General features: G+C 42.4%; 1 pseudogene; it reads left to right on the forward strand.

Moving 5' to 3' along the window:
* The first annotated feature begins 847 nt into the window (after positions 1-847).
* On the forward strand, positions 848-1,016 carry LOC142710551 (U2 spliceosomal RNA; annotated as a pseudogene).
* The last annotated feature ends 5,448 nt before the right edge of the window (positions 1,017-6,464 follow it).

The raw sequence follows: 6,464 nt of genomic DNA on the forward strand, positions 1-6,464 counted from the left end.
TAACCTGCCAGACCAGTATAAGATTTTAGAAAAAATAGTGAACCTTTTTAACCTAAAAGACAAAAGAATAGAAGATGTAAAAAATAGTAAATATGTTTTAAAGGAAATAAAAGAAAATGTTTTAATAGCCCCCATTAGCAATTTTAATGAAAACAAATGCAAAATTATCTGGAGCATGGTTAATGCTAAATTAATTTTTAATTCACAGAAGGATCTGGCCTGGAGCTGCGCCCACGAGTGTCTTCCATGCCGGGCATTCCAGCATCGAAGGGGACTGACCAACTCGGCTGCGTGTCCAAGGGGAGGATGCCGCGATGACGAGACAGTCTTACATCTCTTTTGGCAATGTTATTTTTCACAACTAATATGGACAAAAATCCTCCCCTTGATGAAGAAGATAACCGGAATAAAAAGAATTACAAGTGAAGGCGTATTTTACGGATGTCTGGAGTGCCCAACAAGGACTCAGAAAATTATGGCATGGAAGATTACTAACTGCGTTAAAGCAGCTCTGTGGGCGGCCAGGAATATTCTTTTATTCAAACATGAAATTTTATCTGTGAATGATATTTTAGGAATTTGTTTTTATGAAATGCACAAATATTATCTTTTAGACAAAAAATTCTCTCCTGTTTTAAGTAGAAAATGGTTTTTTAGCGAATGGAATTCTATAATATGATGCCACCAAGTGCCCTTTTATAAATTGTATGATTTTAATCTGACAATTTGTATTTATTTTTTAACCATTGTTGTAAAATGTGAATCCTTGTAAAAATGTTGAAAAATGTTAATTTATTGTAAAACCTGAAAAATTTTAAATAAACGGTTACCCCCAAAGTTGGGGTAGTCAACTTAAAAAAAAATCTGTTCTTATCAGTTTAATATCTGATACGTCCCCTATCTGGGGACCATATATTAAATGGATTTTTAGAACAGGGAGATGGAAATAGAGCTTGCTCTGTCCACTCCACGCATTGACCTGGTATTGCAGTATTTCCAGGACCGGTGCACCCTTTCCTTATGTGTTGACTAAAATCAGATTCCAAAAGTGTTTTTTCTCTTTGCCATTGTTTCTGTCTTTCTGAAGGGATCTCCCCTTTTAATCCCATTATTTCAACACCTGTTGGACAATGCATGAGTGATAATGAGCTCATTGATTAAATGCAATTAATGAATAGATTGCCACCTCTTGTTGTGTGTCGTCTGTGTTTTCTGTGTTTCCGGCATTTCACATTGGAACAGCTCATTCACCTTCCTTGTCTTCTCTCCGCCCTCCCTTTTAGGTAAGTTAAAGAGCTGCACCTGAGCCAGCCACTGATTGATTGATTGATTGATTGATTGATTGATTGATTGATTGATGCAGCACAACAGTCAAATAGTGGAGTGGAGTAGGGGAACAGCAAACAGCCAATAAAGCAGCCCGCCCGCTCGCCTGCCCGCCACAATGGACCTACCTGTGTACACTGGATGGATGTGATGGAATGTACTGTCGTCCCTACATTTCAAGAAGAAGTAAGAATTGCAGTTGCAACAAACCCTTGCTTGCCTACAAAGACAGCAGCAATTTGGATTTGTTACTATGTTACCTGGAAGAATAACAAACTGTGCAAGGATGGAGGTTGTAGGAGCAAGGAGAAGTTGTCTGTAAAGTTGGTGGATGCTTATTTTCCATTTTGCAGTCCCTTGTCTCCCTCTTGTGGCCTCCTGGAGGCAAATAAATGTGCAAAAAAAAGACAGCCTGGCGGCCGGCTGTTGCAGTGTTGCCCTCTCAGGCAACACTGAGTGACTGACTGAGCCTCACCGTCTTATATAAAGTTCAGATGGAACTTTGCACGTGTCATAGTGGAGCCCTCAGGATTCCAGAGCCAGCTTTCTGACATCATAATGGGGCCTCAGAGATAAAAGCCTGGGCCCAGGCAGTGTTGGTCAGTGCTGCTCAGCAGGCAGCACCCGACTGGATTAAAGCTAATACAAGTTGTGAAGGAACAAGGGGTGGCTGTGGGCATGCACTTACTGCTGCTGCTGCTGCCGCCAGTATTTGCACGGCAAGAGGGCATTTGGGCGTTGCCAAGAAGGCGTTTTTATGTAGATTCCTCCTCTTTCAGCACTGCATTGTGGTGCAAGCAAAAGAAGCAAATCCTGTGTAGCTTCCTCTCCGGCCTTTATTCACCTCCCGCTTAGTAGCTGTAAATGTGTGTGAGCCTGCAGGGCCCCATGGAATTGCCTAGGAGTAGGCTGAATCGCTGCAAGGGGTGAACAGCAGTATGGGACAGGCTCGGGCAAGGCAAGGGCCGCTCGGGTTATCGCTTCTCGGCCTTTTGGCACGATCCCGTGTCAAGAGGAGGTCAGCATGTCATGCCCTTGGCCTTTTGGCATCGCCACTTCGGTGGCTTAAGCCAACTGCTGCTATAAGGGGGTAGGCTGGGTGATCAACTGTCGAGCGATCATGGGAGCTAGGCTTCGATACGCTGGGATCGGGGAAACCCGGATCAAGAATGGATTTGGCATTGACGTACCCTTGAACAAGAAGGACCTTTTTTCATTGAAACACCTGGTGAATGAAGTCATTTTCAAGACCCTCAACGTGAGTAGGAACGACATCCTTTGTCTTCAAGATCCCAGAGGTAATCGCTTCACTTTGGTTCTTAAAAGTTTGAATGCTTGTTACAACTTGTATGCCGCGATTAATGCTAACTTGCAAAACCCTGGGTTGGATGGACTTATCTTCACCGTTTTATATAACAACGATGTTCCACTGGTTGTTTTGATGTACAATCCTTATGTGATGGTGGATGATATTACTTCCTTCTTAAAGAAGTACTGCTCTTACGTCAGCTATTCTCACCAGGTGTTAAATGCTGAGTCCCTCTGGACAGGGAAGCATAAATTTTTTGTGAGATTTGAGGAGGATCCTTCAGGGCCTCTGGGTGTGAAATACCCTCCTAGGAATTTTGCCATCGGCCGGGACAAAGGCTACTTATTTTTTCCCCAGCCTCCTGTGTTTTGCAGGAAATGTAAAAGGTATGGCCATGTTCACGAAGATTGTACGCAAGAAGGTGTTACCTGTAACAAATGTAATCAGGACGGTCACCTGGCCAAGGATTGCAAAAACCCAATTGTGTGTAACATGTGCAGCATTGTGGGTCATGCCTTTAAAGACTGTCCAGAGCGTGCTAAAAACAGAAGGGTTAGGACTCTGGCGGAAGTAGTTGCAGGTGAACCTGGCAGTATGAGGTCTAATGTGATTCAGGGCCCAGCTGCCCAGGGAACTGAGGAGTCGGTGCCTGCCCTGGTGTCTGATGGGACTCTCCTTGAGTTAAATCGGTCTGGAAATACGCTGGCTGATGAAATGGAGGTAGCACCTGTTGAGAAAGACCTGCCTCACCCCTCTGATGACCTGACTGGGTTGAGAGGTGATGGGGAAGTGGATGGTTCTATATCCAAATCGCCTGTCTTTTCCTGGGAAGGAATTCTGGTGGAACAACAAGGTGAAGGTGGTCAAGGGGACTTTTCAACTGCACTTGTGAGGCCTTCTGAGGAGGAGGAAGGAGGTTCATCTTCTAAGAGACTTCGCACCATGTTGTCTCCTCTGAGTGAAGATGGAGTGAGCCCGGATAGGGAGTCTACCCCATTTCTCACTTTCCTGAGGACTTTCCTTTTTTAGGAGAAGACGTGGACAAAGCTATCTTTGTGTCCGGTTGTCAGCCACCAGGAGGTGTAGGCTGATTAAACAGTGGGGTATTGGTGGATATCTACGGAAAAAGATCAAAATATGGACCCCAAAATTACACTTAATGTCTTATCCTTGAATGTCAGGCAAATTACATCAAAGCCTAGACGTGCTGTTGTGCTGGACTATGTTAGGAATCTTGGGGCAGAGATCATATGCCTGCAAGAGTGTGGTATATCTGAGTCACTGGGGGAGGGGGATTGGCCATATGGGCAGTATGTCTGGTCAGGATCTACTTCCAATAAGAATGATGGGGTGGGGATCCTATTAGGAAATATGGGTATGGATCTGGAGAGTTATACAGTGGTGGAAACAGGTAGATGTGTAATTGCAGTGGTATGTTGCAGGGGAGTTAGGGTTAGGGTGGTGAATACTTATTGTCCTATAGATAGAGCAAAAAGGCTGGCGTTGTTGGAAAAGCTAAGTTTGTTCTTACCTGGAAGGATTCCTACCTTTTTTTTGGGAGACTTTAATTGTTCTTTTGATGGGGATGGTCTGGATGTAACTGGGAAAAAGCTTAACCAACTTATATCTGATTTTTCTTTTATAGATGCAGCCGAATTGTCATTGGGTAAACCACCACCGCCAACATATAAATCAGATAGAGGGGGTATTGAGTCAAGAATTGATCGTATTTGCATATCTAAGGGTTTAGTGTGTAATAAGATGGTTCAGAATGAGGTACCTTTTTCAGACCATGTATGTTTACGGGTATGGGTGGAGGTAAGTAGTAAATTTTGTTTTGGGAAAGGGGTGTGGAAGTTGAATACTAGATTATTGGAGGATGTTGAAGTGATGGATGAGTTCAAACGAAAGTATGATGTGTGGAAGGGAGAAAAAGATAGTTTTGTGGATGTGCTTAAATGGTGGGATTGGATGAAAGGGCAGATTAAAAATTTTTTTGTGAGATGGGGATACAAGCAGGCTGCTAGGAAACGTAACCAGTATAAGGAATTGAATATTAGGATAGAATGGTTGCGGAAGATGGGTGAGAAGGGAATTGATTTGAGTGATTTGCTAGAGGAGGCAAGGAACGAGTTAAAGCAAGTTTTGGAAAGAAAGGGAAAGGAGATTATTTTTAGGTCTAAAGTGGAGTTCTTAGATAAAAATGAAAAATGCACAAGGTTTTTTTTCAAGAAAATGTGTGGTAAGAAAGATGATATGGATGAAATTGTTAATGCGAAGGGGGAGCGTATAGTGGGTATGGATGTGTTAAAAGTGGTGGAATCGTTTTATTCAGAACTATATGGCAAAAAGTGGATTGATATCGGGTTGATGGATGAAGTTTTGAATGGTTTGGAAAATGTTCTTAGAGAGGAGGATTGTGTGGGGTTGAATGAGGATGTAACGTCTGAAGAAGTAAAGAAAGTGATAATGAGTGCGGGGAAAAATAAAACACCTGGTAAAGATGGCATTCCTGTGGAATTTTATGTGAAGGCCTGGGAGATAATAGGGTTGGATTTGGTGGAAGTATGTAAGTTTATATGGGATAAGGGGGTTTTGTGTGAGTCTATGAAAGAGGGTGTGATTGTTTTGATTTATAAGAAAGGGGATAAGAAGTGTTTGGGTAATTGGAGACCGATTTCACTGCTGAATGTGGATTATAAATGTTTTAGTAAAATTTTGGCTAATCGTATGCGTGAGGTGGTAGGAAAGGTTGTGGGTGAAGACCAAGTCTGTGCTGTGCCAGGTAGGAGTATGTCTGATAATTTGGTTTTGCTGAGAGATTTGATTGGGGACTGTATGAGTAGGAAACAGAAGTGTATGATGCTTGCGTTAGATTTCGAAAAGGCGTTTGATAGAGTGTCGCATGTGTTTATGTTTGCTGTACTTGTTAGGATGGGCTTCCCAGTGAGGTTTTTGGAAGGTGTGAAGTGTTTGTATAGGGATGTGTCAAGTGAAGTGTTGGTGAATGGTAATTTAAGTTCAAAAGTATGTGTGAGATCTGGGGTAAGACAGGGGTGCCCTATGTCCCCAGTTTTGTTTATTTGTGTGATCGAAAGTTTGATGTGTTTGGTAAGAAAAGATAAAGTGGTGAAAGGTTTTTTGATCCCAGGGAGTGGAGGTAAATACGTTAAAATTCTGGGTTATATGGATGATGTTGTGGTTATGAGTGATTGTATGGCTGGGTTGAATAGAGCAAAATTATGGTTGGATTTTTTTTGTGGGGCATCAGCTTTTAAGGTGAATTGGGATAAGTGTGTCTTTAAGTGCTTTGGGGATAGGAGGGTAAGTATGGAGGGAGTGAGGAATGAAGTGGGTGCAGTAAAAGTGTTGGGGATACAGTTTAATGAGGACTTGAGAGGGAATGAGAGTTGGGATGAATGTGGCAAGAGGATTGAGAAGAAATTGAATTTTTGGAGACTTAGAGACCTGACTTTATCAGGGAAGGTGTTGATAATTAAGACAGTGATTTTGCCTATTTTGGTTTTTGTGGCTAGTATTTTTCCCTCCGCTAGTAGGAAAATCAAAAAGTCAGAGAAAATGGTGTTTACCTTTCTGTGGGGAAGTCAAATGGAAAAGTTGAAGCGTGAGTATGTTTATAAGTCTTGTGAGAATGGAGGTTTGGATTTTCCGAATGTGGAGGTCTTTCTTGGGTTAAATTATATTAAAACAGTGGTGGGGCTCTTGGGGAAAGGAAATAAGAGTGCGTATATGGTAAGGTATATGGCCGGTTGGATGCTTTATGGGTTAAATTGGTTTAAGAGAGACGCTACTGTGCCTGTTGCTTATG

The sequence above is a fragment of the Rhinoderma darwinii genome, unplaced genomic scaffold (genome assembly GCF_050947455.1).
Source record: "Rhinoderma darwinii isolate aRhiDar2 unplaced genomic scaffold, aRhiDar2.hap1 Scaffold_426, whole genome shotgun sequence".
NCBI classification, from domain to species: Eukaryota; Metazoa; Chordata; class Amphibia; order Anura; family Rhinodermatidae; genus Rhinoderma; species Rhinoderma darwinii.